Source organism: Candoia aspera, chromosome 3 (genome assembly GCF_035149785.1).
Source record: "Candoia aspera isolate rCanAsp1 chromosome 3, rCanAsp1.hap2, whole genome shotgun sequence".
In the NCBI taxonomy this organism is placed as follows: domain Eukaryota; kingdom Metazoa; phylum Chordata; class Lepidosauria; order Squamata; family Boidae; genus Candoia; species Candoia aspera.
Genome location: NC_086155.1, coordinates 114,747,277 through 114,774,598, shown reverse-complemented (window position 1 = coordinate 114,774,598; position 27,322 = coordinate 114,747,277). Strand labels below are relative to the sequence as shown.

At 38.4% G+C, this 27,322-nt stretch overlaps 1 protein-coding gene across 2 annotated transcripts in view; it reads left to right on the top strand.

The window, feature by feature from the left end:
• CXXC5 (CXXC finger protein 5) overlaps positions 1-27,322 on the top strand; it is a 113,246-nt gene that overhangs the window by 47,693 nt on the left and 38,231 nt on the right. For both annotated transcript variants that reach the window (XM_063298665.1, XM_063298664.1), the window contains exons 2-3: positions 6,419-6,494; positions 22,951-23,072. The gene's annotated coding sequence lies outside the window, so the exon portion shown is untranslated. The remainder of the gene's footprint in view (positions 1-6,418; positions 6,495-22,950; positions 23,073-27,322) is intronic.

The following is a 27,322-nucleotide window of genomic DNA, read 5'->3' as shown; positions in this document are numbered from 1 at the left end:
ACCTTTTCTTGATCTCTTCTTCTTCTCTTAGTTCCTTGCCATCTTTGTTTTTGATCATACCCATTTTTGCCTGGAATTTACCTCCGATGTTTCTAATTTTCTGGAAGAGGTCTCTTGTCCTTCCTATTCTATTGTCTTCTTCCACTTCCACACATTGCTTGTTTAAAAATAATTCCTTATGTCTTCTGGCTAGCCTCTGGAATTTTGCATTTAATTGGGCATATCTTCCCCGATCACTGTTGCCTTTTGCTTTCCTTCTTTCTTGGGCTACTTCTAGTGTCTCAGCAGACAGCCATTTTGCCTTCTTGGTTTTTTCTTTCTTTGGGATGTATTTTGTTGCCGCCTCCTGAACAATGTTGCGAACTTCTGTCCAGAGTTCTTCCGGGACCCTATCTACTAAGTCCAGTCCCTTAAATCTATTCTTCACCTCCACTGCATATTCCTTAGGAATACTAGTGAGCTCATATCTAGCTGATCTGTGGGTCTTCCCTAATCTCTTTAGTCTGATCCTAAATTGTGCAATAAGAAGTTCGTGATCGGAACTACAGTCAGCTCCAGGTCTTGTTTTTACCGACTGTATAGATGTCCACCACCTTTGGCTGCAAAGGATGTAGTCCATCTGATTTCGGTGTTGTCCATCTGGTGAAGTCCATGTATAAAGCTGTCTCTTAGATTGTTGGAAGAGAGTGTTTGTTATGCAGAGTGAGTTGTCTTGGCAAAATTCTATCAGCCTATGTCCTGCTTCGTTTTGTTCTCCCAGGCCATGCTTACCTGTAATTCCAGGTGTCATTTGACTGCCCACCTTAGCATTCCAGTTTCCTGTGATGAAAATAACACCTCTTTTAGGCGTGTTGTCCAGTAGGTGCTGCAGATCCTCATAGAACTGCTCTACTTCAGCTTCTTCAGCATCTGTGGTTGGGGCGTATATTTGGATCACTGTGATGTTAGATGGCTTGCCCTGAATTCGAATTGAGATCATTCTATCGTTTTTTGGATTGTATCCAAGCACTGCATTAGCCACTTTACTATTAAGAACCTAATAGTGGATGAGTGATCATTTACCAAAGCAGAGAGAGGCAAAATTAAGTGCATGTTAGAGATTGAGAATAATTTTAGACATAAGAAAAACATTGACATTGAGGGAAGGAAAATTTTATTATTGCTTTAAATTTTTTTCTAAGAGAGGTTAGATGTAACATTGCAGATCAAATACATGTTCTTGCTCAGGCAGATCAAAATGCTGTATTGTTGAGGTGTGTTGTTGGTAGGATTACTAGGTGTTGAGCTTGAGGTTGTCAAATAACAGTAATATTGCATTGTACATTGAGGTTTTCAGGCAGATTGACGTGAAACATAGGAGCTGAATATATGAATTAGGAAGAGGTTTCAAGCATTTAGAAATCTATCTTTGCTATTGTTTAGTTATTCACAGGCTATATTGAAATGAATCCATTAGGGTCACTTCCTTGTTGGCTTCATTTCTTTAGCTGTTTTTGCAGACCCCTGACTGCAAAAGGACAAAGCACGACTTAACTATTGTTTCCATTTTTTGTGATTAGAATTTATCCCCTTGACCAATTAAGTATCCATTGTTCTGGATGGCAGAACACTCAAAATATTTATAGTTTTATTCTATCAGAACACCAGACTCTCAAAACTTTCTGACACTATTTGTCAAATGTTTGTTCCGAGCTCATCATTGGTTTTGCTATTGTATGTTTATGCATACTTGCTAGTTTTTTTTTTTAAAGAACCCTTAAAAAGTTAAAATCAGGTAAGACATCAAGCACCAATGTTGCCTAATCAAGTTTTTTTCCTGTTCTCTGCTTTTTTCAGATCTCAGTTCATAAGGCAATCAGTTTGCTATCCTATGCCTACTAAATTTAATCAACAGCCTTTGGAAAGGAACTTAATTAAAAAACTTTTGGGAAGTTCAAATGTATAAATACGTTGAAGCATGGTAGAAATTTGATGAATATCTTCAAGGTTGCTTCAGTCTTTATCACATTTACTTACATTTATATGCTATATTTCCAATGAAACAGAATCCTCATGGCATCTTAGAGTTTAACAGACTCAGAAAAAAGCTAAAAACAGACAAATACATTGTAAGATGCTAGTTAATGGCCCTGCATCTTTTGGCTACTCTGTGTCTCTCAAACCTTTGAGAGTTCCTTCAGTTTTCTCTGTGAGCCAGGTTCTAACTGTCCCTTGACTGGTGATCCCAGTCAAGGACCCTGTTTTCCTGCTGCTGTTTGCATTGAGAAGATTATTAACTTAATGAGGATTGTTGGGAGGGTACTTCCCTCTGTGTTTAGCTTCCACATGTTCATTGCAGTTTAGTCAACAGCCAAACAGTAAACTCTGCTGGAATGAAGATATACTGTCCTTTTCCACCCCAGGAAACAACCACATTCCTTCCACATCCAGGAGGAACCTGAGTGTATTTGCACACACACTGTGTGGGAGCATGCACGTGCAACCTTGGTACACACTCTGGAATTACAGGGCCAAAACGTTTATCTGGTTTTGTCTTGTATTTACTATGAGTGCTCTCAAATACTTCTAAAAGATTGATGAGTATATAGCTATATAGTTTTTACTAAATAACTTCCTTTCTTAGCGATTGATTTTCTTAGCCTTCACAGTGATTTACAGTAATACTACCTGAGATGCTTTAGATATATAATCTTGTAATTTTCTGATTCTTTTTAAATACTGGTATCGCATAGGCTAATTTGCAGGCCTCTGAAATGAAAGCCAGTATTAGGGAGATTAGTGAGCTACTTCTAAATTCTCAGGAGCATACTATAGACACTTCATGCCTTATTAACTTTTAATTTGTCATTTTTTTCTAGAATTCATTTATTACAACTTCTGTTAGGCTTTAATCTTTCAAAGTTACGCTGAAAATATCTCTATTATCTTCAGCAGCATGCTGGTCTATATTCGTCAGAAAACTATCCACTATGAAGACCATTGCCAAAAATCCATTCTGTTCCTTGTCAGTCTTCCTATTTTCCATCAGGAATTAAAAGAAAAAACTAAACTTTTAAACAAGAAAAAGTTCTGCATCCAGTTGTGGTTATCAAAACCAGCTCCACAAAGAAACTTAGTCCTGGGGATATGCCATATTCTTCCCTGAACAGAGTGTTCTGTATAATGGTGAGCTACAGGTCCCACTTGAAACAAGCAGAATCAGTTAAACTCTTGCTCATCCCCAGAGAACAATTTTAGTTTGCTTTCCATAAAACCATTAAATGTAAACATAGTTCTGTTATAACCAGCTTCCATATAATTGAACAGTTGTCATGAAAGGGGATTACTAAAAAGAAAGTTGAAAGTGTCAGCCACTTCCAGAGTACTTGAAGTATTAAAAATTGTAGTCATAAAAACATGGGTAGAATATGTCTCTCAGGTGAAGAACTGTGTTACAAAATCCAAGCAAATTCCAGGATAGCTACCAAGCAAAGATATATAAGATCTTCACTAATTGAGAGAAAAATAATAATTTGGCAAAAACAAAAACCAAGTCAAAGCAGAAAGCTTACTAAAGAGGCTATTGGACAACAGGGTATTAAGGATAAGAAGATTGCCAAGGAATTCATTTGAATATGTGTTCACTACTGAGAGAGCCAAGAGATGAACGGAGACAAGTAGACATCACAAATGATTAAGTGGTGAATTCCTGCAGGAGAGTCAATTGGGCAGCAGTTCAAAATATTGCTGATTATTCCACTTTAAATTCTTCTGATCCCAATCCAGTCCATTTTGGACTCACATCTTTTTTCTTTTTTTATAGTAATTTTATTAAAGATTATAATTACAATAGTAAAAACTAATGATGAAAGGTGAAAAGTCTCCTGTGCAAGCACCGAGTCAAGTCTGACCCTCTGGGGGGATGCCGCTTTCGTGACATTTTCTTGGCAGACTATAGCGGGGTGGTTTGCCATTGCCTTCCCCAGTCGTCTCCTTCCCCAGCAAGCTCGGTACTCATTTTACCAACCTTGGAAGGATGGAAGGCTAAGTCGACCTGAGCTGGCTACCCCAGAATCCAGCTTCTGCTGGGATTGAACTCAGGTCGTGGGGAGAATTTTGGTTGCAATACTGCCGCCTACCACTCTCCGCCACACGAGGCTGTCAGTGAAAACTAATACAAACTAAAAAAAATAGAAGAATAGAAATAAAAAGAAAAAATAGAGAAATTAAAAAAAATAAAAGTAAGAATATAGTAAAGAAAAAGAAAAGAAATATATAAAGAGGTTACTTCCAACCTTCATCACACAAGTATATACAATTTTAGTAACCTATCATCTCCTTTTAAAATATAACAAATGATCTCTTTTTCCCTTATCTCATCTCTTATCTATGAACAAATCCATAAAACATTGTCATTTCAGTCCTGATGTCAGCAAAGTCCATTAAGGACAACGTATCCTTTTAACCCTGATCAAATAAATCAATTTTACAGTATATTCCTTCATTTTACTTCTAACAACCTTAATCGTTAGTCCATTCAAATAATGTCATAGAACTTGATTTTTTTTCATTTTTTCTTTGTCCCTCTTTTTCACAAGATTCTTCAAAATTTTAACAACCTCTTTTGTAAATCCAATGTAGGAAAATTATCCAAGCCACTCTCTTGGTTTATTGTTTGTATATCCCTTTTAATTATTAAGACATCAGCCAGTTTCTTTTTTATGTCCAGTATAACATTCATGTCACTTCCATGTCATTCTTGTAGCCTGTTATTTGTAAATTCACTTTCAACTCAGTCTCAGTCTTGTCAGGTAAAACTTTTTTCTCTTCCATTTGCATTTTTAGACACAGTCTCTCCATAGAGGCAGATGTCTCTGTTGACACTATTAATATTAACTTCTGAGTCCATTTTTCAAAAATACCCTTCAATATGTCCAATGTTAGAATGTTTTGCTCCATTCTGTAATTGTAAGTCAAGTTTATGTGTTTTTCTCCTTTAATTGTAACCTTTAGTTTTCTCTAGTGTCCAATTTTAAAATCTTACTTTAAAAAAAAAAATGAAAACAAAAGCATTTTCCCACGGGAAGGATTCTTTATAATTAATTCCAAATCTTATTTCAAATTTATCTGGACCCTTAGTCCATTTGTAACTTTCTAAAATCAAAGTTTTAATAACTCTTTCGCTATTTATTAAAAAAACATATATTTTAAAGTTCTTAAGCTTGTAGTTAAAACTTTCTTTCGCTAAAGTTTAAACGAAAACTCACCCAGTGCTGTCAAACTTGTTGATTCAAGAATTTCTAATAGCTGAAAAGCAGTTAACAAGCAATTTCCAAAAGTGATTAAAAAGCAAGTGTGCCAATTTAGTGTCCTTTCAAAGAACTTAGTGTGTTTTCAAACTGCAGTTTGAGCAAGATGGCTATTCCATTGTCTCCCAGAGCTCTAAGCCCACTGGAGACCGCTATCGTGCGGTATCCTTGCGAGGAGCAGCTGTCTGGAGCACTTGTGGGCAATCTCAAGTCTTCTCCTTGTCCGGAGAGGTTCGAAGAGGCGATCTCCTCTCCCACTCTTCATTCTTCATCGTGATCATTGGCTCCGCTTTTCATGGAGCCATTTTCAGTCTGCCGTTTCTTCCTCTGGAAGTCACCCTGGGCATTCTTGAACTCACATCTTTCTTATGCTGGTTCCTCCCATTACTTCAAATCTGGTCCCATTCTGTTCTGTGTTTGGAGAGTTATCCTGTTGTGAGGCTGGTAGTTGGAGCTTCCAAGCCTGTTTATGTATCTTTTCCCCAATGTTCCAAGAATTGGAAAGAATGAAAAGGTAGGCATCATACTAGAAATCATTAGGAAAATAATTGAAAATAAAATGTTTGGTATTGTAATACCATTATATAAATGAATAATGTTGGGTGCACCAGTGTGCCCAAAGACGGACTGCCAGGCTTCCTGCTTCATCTGTATGCTTTTATTTAAAATTTAAATAGGAAGAAAGGAAGCTGGCATGCTGCAAAACAAATGCCACCAGATTCATCTTTATTTCAAAAGAACTGGAGTAATCTTTTTATGTGTTTATCCTATATTTTTAAAACACTATTATTGAATGATTCCTTATAGATTGTATTTTTCCTTTCATTTTCTGTAATAAGAAACTTGCATTTTTGTGAGGTGGTGGCAGTGAGTTAATGTGTTAGTGTGCGTGAATCTTCAGGCCTCTCTTAATCATACATTTAGTTTCATTTATCTATGTATATTCTAATGTCAGCAGTGTACTATTTGTGCATGTAGATACTATAAGTCTAGACAATTTTAGAAAAAGAATCAGTGTGACTATTCATTATTTACTTAATTTTAAAGAGTTGCATTTTCAGATTTTAAAATAAATCAAGTTTCTGAAATTTGCTAAATTTCATATCTTAGTGTTGTTTTGTTTGTTTCAGCTCTTTGCACAAACAAGGAAAAGATAGATTTCCTGAAGAAGAGGACCTTCACTTAAAGAAGAACATTCATCCAAAGGTGTGGTAGATAACATCTTAATTTTTTAAGTACAACTGATAAAAAAGTCAAATGGGTTACAAATAAGAGAAACAGAATTTCTGAGCTAGAAAAATGGTGTTGCTCCAGATGTTGCTTGAGTGACTTTTCCTGGCATCCCTCACCACTGATTATGCCAACTAAGGTTACTTGCTATTGACATTCAGTTCTCTATTGCTGCTACATGCTTAACTTTTACTCTTGTAAGCTTGTTACTGAGGTCCTAAATTTTCTTTGACCTAACTAGGAGACTGGCAGAAATCCATCTGCCATATGCCTGGTTATCAGTAATGTTTTTCTCCGTCTGATTATTTGATGTGAAAATCACGAAAGAACCTTCTGCCATGCAAAGTTGCCTTATTTGATAGATTACAAAATCAGGAACTTTGCCTGTGGCTACCAGAAAGACTTGGATTTGCAAGATTTGCATTCAGAACTCTAGTATGATAAGATTAATAGTCTTTCTTTTATTGAATATTCAGTGGGTTAAACCAGCTAAACATTAGAGTGTTAATAAGTTTTTAATCAGCATTGTATAAATACCATGGTATTGAAATAATACAATGCACAATTTAAGTTTTACAACTATAATTCTTAAAAAAAGAACATTATTCTTAAAGATAATAAAAAAAGAATGCAATTCTTAAAAAAAAAAAACATTAAGCACCAGAAAACTCTGGGGGGGGGGGAAAGAACTCTAGTATGGAGGTTCTACTGTACCTCATCCACTTGAGTGCAATCAAATTACCCGATTTACAAATTTCACAAGAAGACAGGGTGATGTTGGTTCCCTTTTTAACTGTTTTGACTTTTTTTGCTCCCTTTTTCTCATTTTTTTCCCCTTTTCATAGAGAATATTAATTAACAGTGCTGGGAAGGCTGGAAACAGTCTGAGCTCTAAACTAAGAAAGTGTGTGAAATTTGGGGGGTAGTTCCAGTTTTGGAACAAAACATTTCCACTGGCTTGTGTTAAATAGAACAACATTTAAAACATTTTGACTGTTCTCCCATCAGGAATAATAGGAATTTAAAACATGAACATGAGCAAACTTTATTACTAGTGTGATTAGTGAGGAAAAAAAGAGAAAATACAGCAAAATATCCATGTATGTGTAGATAAATAAATAAGTAGCTAAATTTAAGATAGCATAAAATATTATAGAATAAAACCTGTTGAACTGATCAAGTTAACTAATCCTATAAAACCTATTTATAAAACATGTCTAGTTTATTTACAACTTTACATCCTTGGCTGAGTGCACATAAGATTAAATAAGAAAAAGTAAAGTGAAGGAAGTAAATAAATTTATGGCATACATTCGAATGGGATGGAATGTAGAAATTTGCCTTGTTAAGACTGCTGATTTTTTTTTATCTGTAAGGCACTTACACCTTTGAGCACAAGTTGTAAGAGCAAAATCTTACAACTTGTGCTCAAATATTAGGGGAAAATTTTAAAAAGCATTTTACTTCCCCTATTTTTTGTCCTGGGACCACAAAATAGGTAATGTGATAGTCCATGCTAAATGCTACCTATTACCCACCTACAGAAAAATCAGTCAAGGAAATGTTTTTAAATTTTTTTAAAAAATCTGTATTTTAAAAATTTCTACAGCAAACAAATATAAGTTAAACACAGCGTTATTATTCCTCTTGAAATAGGAAATCTCAAGCCAGTCGTCACTAAAGTCTATTTTTTACAGTTGTTACATTGGTCATGGGCTTGTTGAAGGGAGTCTATTGCTGCTGTTGCTTTGCTGGGCTCCTGATTTAGTTGTTTGGGCAGGCAGGCTTCAAAAAGTTTGTTTAACTGTTGCTCTGTTGTTGTAATTAATGTTTTAATGACTTTGGTAATTTTTTCAGTAGGTAGTATTTGGTATGACTTACCATCCTATCTACTTGTGGCCCTACTGAAACACTGAGGGAGCAAGGGATTTGTTTCAAGTTTATTTTACTCAGAATTGGAAAGTACTGTAAGCATATATTGTCAGCCCTTTGAGGTAATACAGGTCAGGAAGCAACAGAGCAAAGATTTCAGGAATGCTACTGTACTGTTGTAAAGTAAACATCTTGAAAACCTGCCAGAGTATCCCCCTGCCCCCTTAAACCAAACAGAATGAAGACTTGGTTGCTACAAGTTCCTTTTCATGTCTTCTACTTACCCAGGACTGAGTTGTTGTTTACTTTCTCTTAATGTTTATGCATTCTTTGATCACAGTTCTCTCTGTACTCCTCTACACATGTATCGGGACTTTAGTTAGCTTAGTGAGAGCTTTTGCACAATATTAGGAGAGCTGGCAAGACATTGTGCATTAACAGGACAAGGGAAATGGGAGCCTTGGATGGAATCCCCTTTTTTAGAGATGACTTTTTGTTGTTGTTGTGTTGATGTTGTTGTCTGGACTGCCATTGCATTATTTTATTTTATTTTATTTTAATTGATACGTTGTTTATGCTGTTGTTTAAAAGAACTGTGAAGACCTGACTTTTCATCCAGGCCTTTGGTGGGGGAAAATGAGACCCCTCGTTCCATCACGCTTGCCATCTTTTATCTTTAACCTTTTATTGATTTTATTGTAATTTCTTCGCTTGGTTGTTGTGAGCCACCCAGAGTTGCTGAGAGTTGGGCGGCATACAAGTATAAATAGTAATAATAATAATAATAATTTGTATTCTGCTTTATATTGTGAGCTGCCCAGAGTCTCTCTGGAGTTGGACAGTGCCAAAATAAAATCAGTAAACAAACAGCATTATTTTTGTTCTCACCAAGCTTGTTCTTACCAGCTGTTTACATTTAAAATCTGCTTAGGGGGGAAAAACAAAAAATAATAATTAAGGAAGACTCCTGATTTTAGACCACTTCAAAGAAGAAAATTTTTCTAAACATTTTTCTAATTTTTTCTTCCTGTGCAGAAGAAACATCATGGGACATGACATATCTTTTGCTGTATGGCTATGTAGTAGGAAATCTAAATTGATAGTATTAATATGTAATGTGTGCATGTGCTGAAATGCACACATCACATACATGCTTGGTCAAGTACATTTCAACCCTACCAAATTTGACATAAAACTTGTTTTCTCATCTCTGTTGCCTCAGAGCAACTGCCTGTGGTTTCACAAAGTAGTCCAGCATAGTACCTTAATAACACAGTATGGCAACTTGAAGACTGAGAAGTACCTTACTCAGTCAGTTCATCATGATGGCCTGAAATGTCTCATTGTATCTTTCCATGCTACAGCTGATCATCGAAGGAGGGATTATCGCCTCTTCAGTAGGATATGTTTTCAGAGCCATTTATCTAGAAACATATTTGTCTGCTGGTCCTTTCAGCAGGATTGGATTCCAATGTCTGAAGAAGTGGGCTGTGAATTAGTATTCTTGGGGAAGGGATTATATTTGAGAATTACAGCCAGTAAATAGATTCTGGAGCAGCAGGAAGAATTTCTCCTTGCATCTCTATGAAGTATATTTACTGTCCTTCAGCACCTACACTCAGCTGGAAGAAATATAATGCTGTTGACAGCCAATCATCAGCATGCCAGCCCATTGGCTGCATTCAGTTTGTTTGACTCTGAGTGCCTGCCGGAATTCTGATGTCACTGGGCATTTAGCAGAGTAGAGTCACAATTAGGAAATTATTTCTCCAAAAATAGCCACCTTACTACGTCCCCCTTCAATGAGTCCAGTGTTTTCTTGATGGTTGAGAGAACTAGAAGATAATGCACAAGTTCTTTCTTCTACAGTGCTGTCTTCAAGAATTTGTGGCTGAGCTTCAAGAAGTATCAGTAATAGTAGCAGCTGGTGTCACAGCTGGGAGACGGGAAGATGCCAATGTGGCTACATCAAAAGACTACTGAATATCGAACAAAAATCATATAGGAGGTGGAAAGAGGGTTAGATTACTGATAAATATGCATACAGGGATTCTGGATTTGTAGAGTGTCAGGGAAGCTAAAACTAAGACTGAGAGTGAAGAATTCTGAGAACAATAAAATGGGTTCTCATATATCCAAAATAAAAGAAGAAGAAAAGAAGCAGTAAGAAAGGGAACCGAGTAACAGATAACAAAGAAGACATTGACATATCAAATATATGCTATATGATTTAAACTTAAGCCTTGAACTCTTCAGTATTTCTATTAATGATTTGAATAAAATAATAAAATTTGGAACGAAATAAAATTGGCAAGAGAAGTAAATGTTCAGCTAAGTCAGTTGTGAAACTAAAGATAGAAATATCACAAATATGTGCAAAGGCTTTTGCAGAAACATGATTGTACCCTTAAAAAAAAAATTCTTGCAGTCACAGAATCACCACTCCAAAAAGCATTCAAATGCTATGGTTGTAGTAATAGTCTCTTTTCACTGTTGTCTAAGATGGTCTGCAGTGGTTGCTAGTTCCTCTTCCCAAATGTTATGTTAGGGCTGAATCCTACCATAGTTTTGTGGGGGGAAAGTTATTTGCTGCTGTAGAGTTGCTCAGTATAGCACATCCACTTTTAGTTTAGGCCAGGGTTTCTCAACCAGGGTTCCGCAGGGAGGTCGCTAGGGGTTCCCTGGGAGATCACGATTTATTTAAAAAATTATTTCAAATTTGGGCTTCACATTAAAGAGGTAAGTCTCATTCTTTATTTTTAGTTTAAGAACACTGTTAATGCATATATACAGGCCTACCCATGAAACAAATATGAACATTTTGTAACTTCTGGCCTATATTTGAGCCTGAATGTGCAGGAATTCCCTGAGGCCTGAAAAATATTTCAAGGGTTCCTCCAGGGTCAAAAGGTTGAGAAAGGCTAGTTTAGGTGTTTGAAAGGAGAATAATTGTGTCTCTCCCAAATAGAGAGTTTTCCACCAAAATTTTCATGTACACATAATAATTTATATTAATCTATATACTTTTACTTCAGAGGAAGCTTTCACCAAATTTAAGACAATTCATAAATGTGCTGGTATTAAATGCATTCTTAACTGCTGCAGCTACAATATTATTACTAGTAGTATAATCAAAACAAAAGATAGAGTGCTTTTAAGATAAATCCTTCAGTTTTAATGGATGAAAGTGCTGCATGGAGTTGAAGACAGTTGCTACCATATTGGTGTAAAATCTTGACTAGTTTATCACATTGAAAATTCTTGTTAGCAAAGGTGTGCTTTGTAAGCCATAAGAACAGTAATCAAATCAAATCAAATATTTATTATGGTCATAGACCAGCATAGATAATAACAGTGAAGTTTGGGTTCCCAAACTGTGATAAAATAGATTAAAATATCATTATTGAAAGTGGTAGATCTATTCCTTGTGCAGCCCTAACTCAGTGAAACAATTAGTTTTATTCAAAGGATGAGTTACCCAACTGATTTCTTATTTTAGAGAGTTGCAGTACCATAAAGAATTGCTGCCCTGAGGTCTTCCATATAAAATCTATTTTAATTTCTGAATTATCAGACCAGTAGAATTAAATGGCTCTTAACAACATCTTCTGGCATGCTGCATCCAGAAGCAAACTAATGTAGCTTAGGTGTGACTCTTACTTCAAAGCTCAGGGTTTTTTCCTATTCTATGTAAGGTGGGTATACAGCAATTAATATAGAAAACTCAACTGCTGCTTTTTCCCTTTCTATAAACAAAGACAGGCCTTTTCTGCAGTGATTCAGTACTCTCAAATCTTTCATTTTTAAATAATGCAAGTAGATGTCAAGGTGTTGAACTAGTATAAGTAGCAAATTATGTCAGAACCTATTAAATCATATTAAATGGCTTGCCACTTATTTTCTACTTTTCCCACCCCCTTTGGTTGAGCTATTCAGGCAATGATAATTTGAACTGGTGAGGAAGAACTGTCTAATAACCTGATTAGTTTCAGAGAGCTGCCTACGTGGGTCCTTCCAATTCATCCCTTTGGCCTGATGTATCGCTTTGCTTTCTTCTAAAGCAGTAGCAGCCTCTGTGAGATTGTCACTCAGAATGGTCAACAATTAACTCTTTGAAAAAGTATTTTACCTTAGATTGGAATGAAAGGTTAGAGCCTGGAGATATAATGAAGGATAGACACCAGGCTGAAATCAGGAAGATTTAGAGTGTAGGCTGGCAGTTAATAGCCATGACTTAATCAGGACAGAACCTGGTATTAGGTGTAATGAATTATTTGGTGTTAACCAGCCAAACATCTTTTTTCAGTCTAGCTCTGAATTTACTGTGTTTCACATCCCATTTGTGGCTATATATGCAAATCTAGCCACAGCAACAAGATAATGGCTTTGAGCCTCTTTAGGTGGCCTCTTACATGAAGCTGATTATATTGAGTGGAGCCATTAGCATATATTTTTTTTAAAAATTATATATGTCTGACTTTTGAGCATCAAGGATCATATGAAATGGCTTGCAAACAGTATAAAATATAATGGAACTACAAATACCTAGGTTCTCTTAGTTTTGTAAGTTTGGTAAAAAGGAAGTTGAAGACAGAAGAAATTCTTAAGATAATAGAACAGAATTTCATATTCTGGTCTTAGACTCTACATTTAAATAGCTAAAGAAAGCTAGGAATAATAGATTAATTGCCTTCAGATGTTCAGTCTCATTTTCTGAGCTCTTGCTAGCTCTCACTTAACTGCTGCTTCTGAGATTGAGACTTCTGGAAACTGAAGGTTTGTTTGGGTTGAGACAAGCTTTTCTCATTTCAAATGTTAATCCTCGGTGTAGAGGATCAGTGCTCTGCTACAGTGAATAAATACTATTACAAGCAATCAAAAGCCTTTGTGAGGAATAAAGCAATGTATGAGGACTATGTCTTATTTTATTACTCTAAAATAAAGCATTTCATTTGAGGTTTTCAACTTTTTTCTCAATTTTTTTTCCTTATCTGTATTCCAGTATAGTGTGAACTTGTTTTTAATCTCTTATTTTGTTTGTCTTTAAGCTGATTGGATATGGAAACTTTCCTCAGAAAAACATGAAGAGTATTTACAAAGCATACAAAAAGCAAGAGCTCTTCAAGTTAAAGTCTACTTAAATTCATAGATACATTCATCTTGTCTTCTTAGCCACAGTATGGAAGTGGTATGCCATTACCTTCTACTAGCATGGTTTTCTAACTTACCAGTCTATTCTGCAGCTGTGATATTCCCTGGTAGTCTCCCATCCAAGTACTAACCAGGCTTGGTCTTGGTTAGCTTCTGAGCCCTGAGAAGGTTTTCAAATTGCTGCCACCTGCTGGTGGGCTCAGAATAGAAATGTATTTACTGTAAGCACATTTAATTACTCTTTGAAGTTTCTGGCTTAGATGCCTTGAGCTAGAACTTCTGTTATTTTTTTCAGGAGGAGTCCAGTACTGCCTTTTCTGAGTACCAAATTTTATAAAAGTGCATAAGCTTTTGTGAGCTGGAGCTCAGAAGCTAGAGACACCATGGGCAAATATTAATCTGAAGAAAATGAAGAAGAAAAAAACTTATAGGCAACAGACTGAAAAAACACCACCAACAATGGATGCTTGTTAAAGCCCACCAAAAAATTTAACAAAATCAAAAATATCTAAGACGTGGCAGGATTCTTTCCAATGTTTATTCTAATTAGCATTCTGGGGAGATACTGGAGTTTGATGTCAATGAGTAGCATGTGGCTCTTTACTATCTTAAAATTAGGATATATAAAAAGCTTTCATTGATAAACCAAAAAAAATCAGTAGGTTTATTGTTTAAAATTTCTTGTAGAGAAATATTGTGAACAAAGTCTGCAAGCAACTTTTTTTTTAATGGAGCTCCGTCCTTCAACCTTTAACTCCAGTATTAATTAACCTGTATATTACTTCTTGTTTGGGAGTAGAATATAGAGATTCAGTACTTGATTCCAGTGTTTAAGCAGTTATCATTTCTAGCTATCATGCCTAGCTATCATTTCCATTGGCAGTCAAACTTCAGTGGTTAGGATCTAGCTGTGAGCTTCTAATTGATTCAGTGTCCTGCTAGACTAACAGGGGAAATGTATTTTAAAATGGTGTGATGCAGCAGCACTTTTTAAAAGATAGTCTCTCTGCTGAGTCATTTAAAGATTCTCCTAAACCTCAAGGCTCCAGTACTGCCCCTGTGAATATCTAAAGACTGACATGGGAAGTTATATTCAGTAACTGAACACTGATTGTATTGGAGGAAAAAAATCTGAGAACATGACCTTGTCTGACTTACACAGTAATTTCTGAACTGACTTGTAGAATAATAAAAGTATTTGATCTGGCTGAAATTATTTCATTTCTTTGTTCTGCTCCAATCCACTAGTATGAATTGTAGTGCTACACTGAGTACCAAATATAAGTAATAGAAATATGACACCTCCTGACTTCCGATGGGGACAATGGCAGCTTGAGCTGTTTTCTTCCACTGTCTATGGACTGCCCTGTCAGAGAGGCTTTTTTTCTTGGGCTCAGGCAGGCTTCCTTGGAGCCAGAAGCATTCTCTGGATTAAGGAGAACCCCAGGAATCACTCCATTGTTCTCCAGATGGCTGGTTACAGCCAGAAGACCGCAAAACAGCATTTCACGATTGACTGGTAAGCAATCAGCTGGGAGGCAGGGCTGTCATCTTCTTTCCAAGCTGCTCTGGAGCTATAATGGACCTTAAAGCTTTCTACAGCACTAATTTTTTTTTTTTGGTTTGAATTTTACCAAAGAGAGGCTTTCTACAACAAAGAAATGTGGAATCTCTTGGTGACTCTCATTATTTTTGAAAATTATTAACTTGGTAATTTGACTTTTTATATATAATTTGTTAAATTGAGATTTAAAGAATTTTGTTTTTTTATTGCTTTTTTATTAGAGTGAATTTTGAGGAATATAAAACTTTCTCTTTTTCATTGAATCTGCGGGTTAGAGTTCTGATCTATTTGCCTTCACTTTCCTGTGGAAATGCTGCTGCTTATTACTTTTTATTTTCCTGATTGGCCACACCAGAGATAAAAAGGCTGGAGAGAGTGTTCAGTTACAATGTTAATGACTTTACCTTCCTGAGGCACTAGAGGGCGCCATACTCTACCTTACTGTTAAGAAATATGGAGGAAATTAATATTTAAAGATCTCTACAATGCTGGTATTCAAGTCTTGGAGCATTTCTCAGAATTTGTGGAGTCCAAATTGTCATCAGAATTGAGAGAAACCCATAAGGCTGAAAACTACCTTGAGAAAAAACTAGTTTCTCTAAAGAAAAAAATGAGAATTGGTGACTTATGTTTAAGTAATCAAAGGAAAATTGAGTTGTCGAAAGTTGGAGATAAGAAGACTGTTGCCACCACACCATGATCAAGAAAGAGAATTAAATTCTAGAGGCTGGAAGATTTTGGATAAATATTTGGGGTTTTTTAAAGCAGGTGGTAGACTTTGAAAATGACAAGAAGAAAGCTCTGTACATAATACTGAGACATGTAAATGCCTTGGTTTACTTTGAAGTGGGATAATTGTCTAAATGTGTTTATCAAGATGGTTTCTTAAAGGTTTGGATAAATGGGTATGCTGTTTTGAAAATTCTTACCTTTTTGGTAAATGCCTAGGTTATTGTTTAAATGTGGTTATCAGGATGGTTTTTTAAGGGTTTAGATAAATATTTATGCTTTTTGGATAATTCTTATATTTTTGGTTAATGTTAGTTTAATTGGCAGGTAGGATCAAATTATAGTGAAGAAGGGTAGTGTTTGTGTCATGAGTAAGGATGGCGAGCAGGGGGCTCCCTTCCAGACTGTTAAGCGCATGCGTAGCACTGAGGAATTGGTGAGCCATTCCAAGAGGCACAGATTGGGACCGCCTTAACCTGCGGGGTTTATATGGTTGGGTTTTCCCACGTTTGTTCAGTTTGTTAGGATTACTGTTATGTATTAGCAATAAAACATTAGAGACCAGTTCCCTGTCTCAGAGTGTTTCCTGGGAGTTTGGACATCAATCCTAACAAACTCCTACTCCCATCGAAAGAGGGAAGAACAAGGAATTAAGGAGAGATTTTTAGAAATGTCTGTAGAAAACCAAGAAATGCGCTCGCCATCCAGCAATTGGCAGCAGCCCTACAACAACACCAACAACAAGTAGATCTCCAGATCAACACATTACAAGCTGCCATGCTACAGCAGTTACAACAACCAGCTCCGATTAACCCACAACCGGCACCAGCAGCAGCAGCAGCTCCACCAGTAATGTTGAGATCCCAGGGCAGTCTACCAGAGAAATTTGGAGGAGAAGCAGGACAGCTGAGAATCTTTCTCACACAGTGTACTATGTTCTTCGATAGCAGACCCGCAGAGTTTCCCACAGACAGAACCAGAGTCACTTTCATCCTAGGCCTGCTAAAGGGACCAGCTGCCAAATGGGCTATTCCCATGGTGGAGAACAACGACCCGATTCTCAACGACTACCAGAACTTTTTGGCAGGGTTCCGAGCACACTTTGACGACCCGATCAGAGAAGCCACAGCCAGCCGGGAAATTCGGAAGCTCAAGCAAGGTAACGAGGGTGGGAATCTACATTGCGGATTTCAAGTTATTAGCAGGAGATCTGGACTGGAATGAGAGTGCATTAAAAGACCAATTCAAACGGGCTGGATGAAGAGATTAAGAATGAATTAGTGCGCCAGGTAACACCAGCTACCCTAGAAGCCTTATATCAGTTATCGGTGGTCATAGATGCCAGACTAGAGGAGCTTAGGCAGATGCAACCGGGGAGAAACAGAACCCTCAGAGCGTTTTCAGGATTTCCAACTCTCCCCGTAGCAGCCACTCACTCAACACAAGAGGAGCCAATGCAGATTGGGGCAAGCAGGAGACTGATTTCCGAAGCTGAGAGGCAGAGAAGGAGAGAGAGAGCCCTTTGTTTCTACTGCGGAGCCCAGGGGCACATGGTGAGAGCTTGCCCAGCGAGAGGCCAAGCAGCCTTAGTAAGACCTCCAGGGCAGGCAGCTGAAACAAGACCCATCCCCGCCTCTGTTTCCAATCAGGGAAACTCCATCGGTCTCCCTCCACAGAGCTCAGCAGGGAGACCATCAATCAATTAAGAAGGGCTCATTCCGAGGATTCCAGACAAGCCTTTTACTACTTACCAGTAATAATCCATGTCAACCCAGAGCACCAGGTCAAGCTAGAGGCCCTCGTGGATTCTGGAGCTTCAACTAATTTTATTGATGAGCAGACCATACAAGACTGCAACATCCCGACCAGAGAATTACCATGCCCCATAGAAGTGGAGACCATTGACGGCCAGCCCCTCAAGGCAGGGCCGATTAGAAGGCTCACAGAACCAGTGCAACTGACAACGGGAGACCACACTGAGTGGATCCAGCTTTATGTTACTGCATCGCTTAAAGTGCCGGTAATCCTAGGCACACCTTGGCTGAGGATCCACAACCCCTTGCTGAACTGGACTACAGGAGCAATCTCCTTCCCAGCTGAGGAATGCCAGCACCACAAGATTCAAGCCGCCCCACGCTCTCCAGCAACCAACACAGTCACTGAAGCAGGGGGGGTCCAGTTGCCAGCCAAGTATGCGGATTTTGCAGACGTTTTCAGCGAACAGGAGGCCACAGCACTACCCCCCCATAGGGACTGTGACTGTACCATTGAGTTACTACCAGGAGCCAAAGTTCCAGCAAAGAAACAATATTCCATGTCTCCCAGGGAACTCGCCACTTTAAAGGATTACTTAGACTCTAATCTCCAAAAGGGATTTATCCGACCATCTACTTCCCCAGCGTCTGCTCCGACCTTCTTCGTACCAACGAAGCCTGACCCGTTGGCACCTGCACCCCAGGAGACACCCATGAGAGTAGTACACGATTTCAGTCCCCTCAATAAGGTAATAAAAAGAGAATCCTATCCTCTGCCATTAATCTCGGATCTGCTGGATCGCTTACAGAGGGCACACATTTTTACCAAGTTGGATCTCAGGAGTGCGTACAATCTCATCCGGGCGAAAGAGGGGCATGAATACCTGACTGCCTTTGACACCAGGTTTGGCAAATTTGAGTACCTTGTTATGCCCTTTGGCTTGTCTAATGCAGGAGCCATATTTTCCAGATTTATGAATCACGTTTTTGCTGATTTATTAGATAAGTATCTGGTTGTTTATCTAGATGACATATTAATTTTCTCTGAGGATGCCACAACTCACGTAACCCATGTACGTAATGTTTTGCAAAGACTGAGAGAGAACAGGTTGTTCGCCAAGCTAGAGAAGTGTGCCTTTGATTTAACTGAAGTACATTTCCTGGGCTATATAGTATCAACAGAAGGCATATCCATGGATCCTGCTAAGGTCCAGGCAATTCTCTCTTGGCCACCTCCCCGAAATGTTAAAGAGGTACAAAGGTTGTTAGGATTTTGTAATTTTTATCACCGTTTTATAAAAAATTACAGTGACCGTACTAGACCCCTCACACAGCTTTTGAAGAAAGGCTCAAAATTCATCTGGGGGGAGAGACAGCAAGCAGCCTTCCAGGAATTTAAGCAGCTCTTTGCATCCCAGCCGCTCTTAAGGCACCCTGATCCCACGAAGCAATTCATAATGTATTCAGATGCTTCAGATATTGCCATTGGGGCAGTGTTATTGCAATATACAAACAAAGCCGAGAATACATTGCTGCCTTGTGCTTTTTTTTCACGCCTGCTCTTACCAGCAGAGAGAAACTATGATGTTTTCAACAAGGAGTTGCTGGCAATTAAAGCAGCATTCCAAGAGTGGAGGCACTGGCTCGAAGGGGCGACCTTTCCTGTGAAAGTTTGTACTGATCACAAAAATTTACAGCTTCTACAAAACACCAGATCCCTCACCCCACGCCAAATCAGATGGAGCCAGTTTTTCTCCCGTTTCAATTTTGTTATTTCTTATGTGCCCGGGTCGCAAAACTGCTTGGCAGACGCCCTGTCTCGATCCTTTCAGGCAAGCCCCACCGCTCACCAGGAGGTACAGGCTACTATATTACAACCTCACAACTTTGATCAGTCTATGAGGGGGAGCCAGACAGAGATTTTAGCAGCAGGCAGACAAGCAGAGGACCTGCTTTACAAGAGCCAGAGCTCAGCAGCAACAGGACCCATACGCCAGGGCCCGGATGGATGACCTCCAGAGGGCCCCGCAAGACAATGCCTCACCATTCAATGTGGAGGCAGGAATACTCTGGCATAGTGGGCGGTTGTATATCCCCCCTTCATTAAGGGAAGAAGTACTGAGACTTTGCCATGACCACCAAACGGCCGGCCATGGAGGCGTTTTCAAGACTCTCAGTAGAGCTCTGAGAGACTACTGGTGGCCCAAGATGGTTGCAGACATAAAGGGTTATGTTGCCTCTTGTCACACTTGCAGACGAGCCAAACCTCTCCCAGGGAGGCCCACAGGCCTGTTGCAACCCCTACCCACCCCCAGTCAGCCTTGGGATACTGTCTCCATGGATTTCATCACTGATTTACCACCGGTCCAAGGGCTGACTTCCATACTGGTGGTAGTGGACCTTTTCACAAAGATGGCACATTTTATTCCTTGCAAGGGCCTCCCGTCTGCACCAGCCACAGCGCAGTTGTTTATGGACCATGTCTTCAGGTATAGAGGCATGGTTAATCATGTGGTGAGTGATCGAGGCCCACAGTTCTCTTCCAGGTTCTGGAGGGCCCTTTTCCAGTCATTAGGGGTCCAGATCCACCTGTCATCAGCGCATCATCCTGCCAGTAATGGGCAAGCAGAGAAAATTAACCAATGATTACAGCAGTATCTCAGGTGTTAACACCACTTATCGGCAAGACAATTGGCCAGCCCTGCTACCCATGGCAGAATTTACTTATAACAACTCTGTACAGTCATCTACCCAGATGTCTCCGTTCCAAGCACTCTACTGGGTTAACCCTCAGGTGTTGCCCACCTCCTCCCAGCAGGGAACTGTCCCAGCCGCGGCTGATTTTCTTAAAGAGCAACAAGCCGCACAGGAGTTGTTCAAGGAGCAGCTGAACAGGGCAAAGAGTGCTTACAAGAGAGCTGCAGATGCTCACAGACAGGAAGGGCCAGCGATTGCGGTAGGAGACAAGGTGTGGCTCTCTACCAAATTTTTGAAAACTACCAGACCATCCAAGAAATTGGACTCTAAGTTTGTGGGGCCTTTCACTGTGGTACAGCAGATAAATCCAGTGGCTTATCGTTTACAGCTGCCAGCATCCATGAAAGTCCATCCAGTCTTTCACAGATCATTGCTAGCCAAGGACCCTCCCCCAAGTGCCTTACGATCGCTACTGCCCCCCCCCACTGCCAGTAATTGTGCAGGGGGAGGAAGAATACGAGGTTGAGGACATTCTGGACTCTAGGAGGAGGGGAAGGGGCATCCAATATTTCATACACTGGAAAGGGTACCCCGAGGAAGAGCGCACGTGGGAGAATGCCAGGGATGTACATGCTCCAGCACTGGTTCATCGTTTTCATCAGCTTTTCCCTCACAAACCCAAGCCTCGCATTTTACCCGAGATTCCTCTTTCGCCTGAGCAGGCCGAAGAAGCCCAAGCTGAGGAGTTTGTGAGTGTGTATTTCCCCCCCCCCCCCCCGCCTGAAGCCTTGACTCCAGTTACAGAGGAGGTGGGGGAACCACAGCCCTCCACCTCGGGCTTACAGTTCCCAGGGGGGAGGGGGGCTGACCTTTCTAACTCTCTAGATGTTTTCCAGCAGCAGCCACCTGGCCCAGAGGCGTTATCTGACTTGGACAGCAGTACTGCTTCGTCCTTGGAGGAGTTTTCCTTTGAAGACTTTCCATCGTTGCCCAGTTCCCATGGGACTTTAGAAGCAGACGGCGAATCTTATCAAGACTCTGGAGGGGAGGGGGCTGAAATGGAATGTGAATCTGGAGGGTAGTGTTTGTGTCATGAGTAAGGATGGCGAGCAGGGGGCTCCCTTCCAGACTGTTAAGCGCATGCGTAGCACTGAGGAATTGGTCAGCCATTCAAAGAGACACAGATCGGGACCGCCTTAACCTTTGGGGTTTATATGTCTGGGTTTTTCCCACGCTTCTTTAGTTTGTTAGGATTCCTGTTATGTATTAGCAATAAAACATTAGAGACCAGTTCCCTGTCTCAGAGTGTTTCCTGGGAGTTTGGACAGTTTGTTACTATATTAGGTTCCAAATTATGTTTGAACAGTTTAATATGTTTTTCTTTAATTGGGAGGGTAACTTTGTTTTAGAAGGGAATGTAATAATGAGAATTTAAATGCTTTATAGAAATAATGTTTACTATAATATGAATTGGAGTAAGAGATTGATACTGATTTATGTATAGCTTTGTTATAGAAAGTCTGAAGTCACTTTGTAGTAGTTGCAGCTCAGGTTGTATGCAAAAACTACTTTATAGCAGAACTCAACACTTACTTGGAGGATCCTCATTAGACAGAGTAAACATGCATTTGAAATCTAGGGTGTTTTCCAGAATTTGAACTGTTTATTATTTAAGTTGACCAGAGAAAAATGTGTCAAACATTTGTAGAAAACTTTATTGATTAAAACTCTGTGTGTGACATAACATGTTTCATATTTCCACATAGTGTATGCTTTAAAAATCTAAGACATTGGAACATAAAATAATGTTTTACAATCTGTATCAAATTAATTCTAAAGGCTTAGTTCCATCTTACATGCTATGATAGGTTTATAGATAATTTTTGGCTTTGGAGGGATGCTTCAGGTGAAGGTTTGCCAGTCACTGAACAGTGTTGCTGCTGAGGAACATTTCTACAAGCCATGGTGCTTCCCAGCATTCCACCTGCTATTGGTCAAGCAAAAATCCAGCAGTTCCATCATACATTACAGTCACAAGCTACAGATTCACCTGACATTTCTGTGAATTGAAACTTATTGTTCCTGCTTAAACTCCAGTTGTCTGCCTTGTACATGCAAGAGACATGGTAACCAATTTGTTTACTTGAATTCTCTTCTCCAAGTTATTATATAGATCTCCCCAGCTTTTATTCCATGTTTCCAGTCAGCATTACACATATATATCTGTAAAAAGACATTGCATTTCACTGAAACAAACAAGCAGATTTTCAGTTGGAAGGACTCCAGTTGAGTGTGTAGACAAAAGATGCAAAAGTTACTTCTAAGAAGAAACCATTTTTCATTCACAGATATCTCTAGGCTATAGTCCCTATTCTCAGCCACCATAATTGCAGTTGCATTGATTATATTTTATAAGAAAAGTAGTCTGTTGGGCACCAGATTTAGGAATATTTTATGCAAAAAATAATAATTTATCTTTAAGGCAAGCCAAAAGTGTACATAGCCATAGAAGTTGGGCCCAAAATTTACAATTTTAAAGAGGAGGATCCTTGTAAATGATAAACATTGGGAACTGAACTTACTATGTACTGTAGATAAGAAGCAGTTTTTTTCCATAAAATGATTGATGTATAATAATAATTTTCTTCTGTGTTTCATTATCCAGGGAAGAATCTCAAGATTTGTTGATGGATTTCATACGGAATATCATTTAATGTGCTGAGATAAATAGAAGAACAGGCCACGCACCTTTCTGCTGCTTTTTAAAATTCAGGTTCAAATATTAAGGTAGCTCATTGTTCTAATCAGTTACACAATTAAATTACTTTAACTAAATCAGAGAACTGATTTTTGTTATGTGCTTGGTTGCCTCTACTGAACTAATTATGTTTTTTTTACAGCTAGCTATTCTAAAATAAGACCATTTGATTTAGATGTATTCTGTATATCTAGTAGAAGAATTGGAGGTTGAAGAATACTGAAACTATCAACAGCCTGAAAAAACTTATTCCCTTATTTCATATTGAGAGAAACCACTGACATATAAGTAAATAGCAGAAAGAAATATGGCCTTCTGGTATACAGTAATAGTTACAGTGCTGAGCCCCAGAGGATAAAAACTTACCTGTGAATGTGTAAAGCAATTAGCACAGATATGTGGTTGCAATATTCTGGGATGCTTTGTGGAGATAAATACCAGCTCCTTTAAGCTTTTTAGTCCTGAATTCTGTTATTTTCCCAAAGAATTACAGTAATTGCTTTCTGTCCTCAATCTGGTCTTTTGGTTAGAGAAAATATGGTGACACTGGTTGTTACTGGATTAGAAAGGAGAAAGCTGGATGTAGAGCTGGTTCCATGAAATCCAAGATTTCACATTTATGTTCCAGTTTCATAATTCTAAGCATCTCATTTCTCAGCAGCAGTCATGTGGTAGAGCAGTAAAATACATAACATAGCACTGATGAGTAGCTGAAAAACAAAAGTACTGAAGCCATGATTATGACAGTTTGGTCATCTTTATTGGTTTAGGATCAAGTTTTAAGAAAACTTTGAAAGTTTTCGCCCCATAGGTTTTGTATACTACCACTGGAGCCGGTCAAAGTGAATGCAGGCATGTGGGCTTAAAAATGAATTGTTTCTTGTAACTCTCTAGGTGTGCGTTCTGATGAAGATTCATCAGATTACTTCAGATTACTTCATGCTGATGAATTATGCTTTAGCTTCCTTTAATCATCTTGCCTTACTGAGACTAGGCAAATGGGATGGGGGGCTTTACATAGATGGGATCTTATGGCCTAGAGAGCAAACCCACTGACCTCGATGGAGCTTACTTTTCAACTGCCATTCCATAAGCAAGATAACGGATTTGTTTTCTCTAATGGAACACCAGCTTTGTGTTTGAAGTAAGTTCTGTTGAATTCAAGAGCCTTATCTGGTGGCAGCACCTATCTGATCTTGGTTGATCTCAAAACCTAAACAGTATAGGCCTTAGATGACAGTTTCTTGGGGGAATTCCAGGGCTGTTGGCTAGACCGAGAAGTTGAAAAACTTCTGGAAGAAAGTAATAATAAAACTGATTTTTTTCCTCTAAGAAAACTACATGGATGCAATCACCAGGAGTCAAGGGCATCTTTACTTTTTACTTACTGGTTTCAGCAGTAATTACTCTTGGAATCAGAATTACAGAGGCTTTAAGGTGCAAACATATTAAGGAAAACATTTTAAAATCCAGAAAAAAAATACTCCCAGTTACTGTTTTCTCTGCAGTGGAACAGTTGGGCATTAGGGAACTCTCAGAAGAAAAATCTGTCACTGAATATTTTTCCTTTTTGAGTGAGTGAACCAGTTTTTAAAAACAAGGTTATACTCAAAATGCTGAATGAAAAATTTTATGTGAGACAGTCTGAGTATTCTCGTACAATATTGAAGTTCAGTGTTACAGCCACATTGTAATATTTAGTAATCTTAGTAATTCTTATACATTTAATGTATGAGTTGTGTTTTCTAGTCAAAACTTCTTCCCAGATGGCAAAAATTAAAGCACATGCTGAGATAGCATGCTTATAGGTCTCTTTCTATTTATTGCATAAATGCATGATTTATGTTTGCAGCTCTTTGCAAGACTTTCTAAATATTGCATAAGTGTATGATTTTGTATATGAATTAAGGCTTCTGTAGCTAGAGACTGAACTCCTTCTCACAGTTACCTGGAAGTAGCTCCAGTAAGCAGAATAAATCTTAATTCTGACTAAAGCCATCTTGGGAAGATACAAAGCATGCTAAGCATAAACGCTAAGAAAAATTCTTAATGAACTTGGTGTCTCATTTTGAGGAAAGGTAAATAACTTAAATAAATATGCCAGGTAGTATTACAGTGTTATATGCTGTGAATGAATGAATGAATGAGCGAACAAACGTCTTTATTGTGGCCAAAAACAAGTACATAATAAAACTCAATAATGTAGAATAGATTACATATGTATAGCAAGGTACAAATCATAAAATTAACTGGACATTATCAGTCAATTGACTAGACATTTTATATATAATGTAAAAGAATTTAGCTACACTTAGCATGATGGGGACATGTATTGTATTTCTGTGATTAAAAATTGTAAATAAAATTGGTCAGAATGACCAAGGCTATATACTATGTTATAAATGAGGCATATGAAGTCAGATATTGCACCTATGTAATTTTTTCTCTTAATTCTATTGTATTGTTTCAAAAAAGAAAGTCATTAATCATTGCACACAAAGTCCAGCTTCAACATACACATAATCATTACATCAGATGTAACATTGCCCAAATCCTAAACTGTTTGAAAAGCAAAATATATGCAACCTATAGAAGAAAAGTTTATCAATTGTGTATTGTTCTCCCTTTCATTGTTAAAACAAACCAAACATTTGGAGAGTGATTTGTATATGAAGGAAGTAGGGACTTCCTGCTGAATTAGCATAAGATTTTAGCAACTCCCCTGCCCCATCCCAGTATAGCAGGTGATTTTTATAATGCTTGCAGACTCAAATTCTAACACCAGGATTTGGAATTCAGAGCTGCAAGATTTTTTTAGTGTTGACATAAATTTTGTTAGAGGAGGCACAGTGGATTTTTTTGTTTTGTTTGGACTCCATCTCATTTAATGGACTAGTGTACAGTGCATTAAGATTTGCGATTAAGTCAAGGTTTTACTGCCCAAATGCTACCATTTAGGACAGTTATGTAATTATGCAAATTATATAAATTGGCACAAATAATACTTGGATTTAACAAACATTCTTCCCCCTCAAATGGCTGAAAGCTCAAGATTTTACTATTCTCAAATCTCGTCCACAAATAAATTATGCTTGATGCTCTGTAGGTCAGTCTCTGCATCATCTTAAATGAAATTGAAGCCTAAGCATTTAAGCAGCCAAATGGAGAATCAAAATCTCAGAAACTATTCTGAACAGTTTTCTGGATGAGGGCTTGTTTCTGCCACTGCAGGGCACAGTAACTGCTCAGTCAGTTAATATTGTCATTTATTTCTGTGACGCAGTCTGTGGAGTCCGTTGTTCCAGGCTAACTCTTCCTTCCCCAGTGTTGAATTTGCTGGTCCTTCCAATACTTGGAGACATTATGGAGCCATCCATACCTATTGATGAGGATGGCCAAAAAAGATTTGTTAGATTCTTGTATCCTCCAGCTGCTTTGAATGTATATTCTTTAAATGATCAGATGTACATGGTCAGATACCAGTTCCTTTTGTGGGGAGAATTGAGTCTGAAGTTAATAAGTTAGTGGTAAAGTTTTCCATGCTAAAGCTTACCATTTATCCAAATAGCAAATTAATGCCATTTGTGGTGAGGTACACCAAGTAGCTGAATCATTATGGACATGGTTGCTTTTCAAATGCATCTCTGCCTATGATCATTTGGTGCAAGAATGAGTTTGTAGCCACACTGAGGACCTACCTTTCAAGGGAACTGACTTATTTAGCAATAAGACAGGTGTCACTTTAAATACCATTAGAAGTGTGAATGGTATGGCATGATGCCTGGAAATCCTATCTCATCTGCCTCTTCATTTTCATTTATTTATTCTAGATTCCAGGGATATAACTTCTCATTTCAAATGGAATCCCCACTATAGCTGTTTTTTCATTTCCATTCTCCACAATCTGTCCCTTTTCATACTCTGACTTTTGATGAGATTTAGCCAAGTGGTCTCTAATACAACAGGAATTATTCACTGAGAATACTCACAAACAATCTGCTTTTTGTAGAGCTTTTCTGCTGAAGGAGGTTTTGGTCAAGGCAGAGTATCTTTGGAATTGATTGGCCTCAACAAATCCAATAAATAAAATAAAATAGACCTGAGAAGTTGGTCATGTCTTATCAACAAGAGGAAACAGATCCATGTTGCTACTCTACATATGTCACTGAGTGGAGAATTGGTGGAGAAAACTATCAGGATAGCTGCATATCTAATGGAGTAGGCCGTAACACCCACCATGGCAGCAGCAGATTTGACTTTATAGCAATGGGCTGTGTAG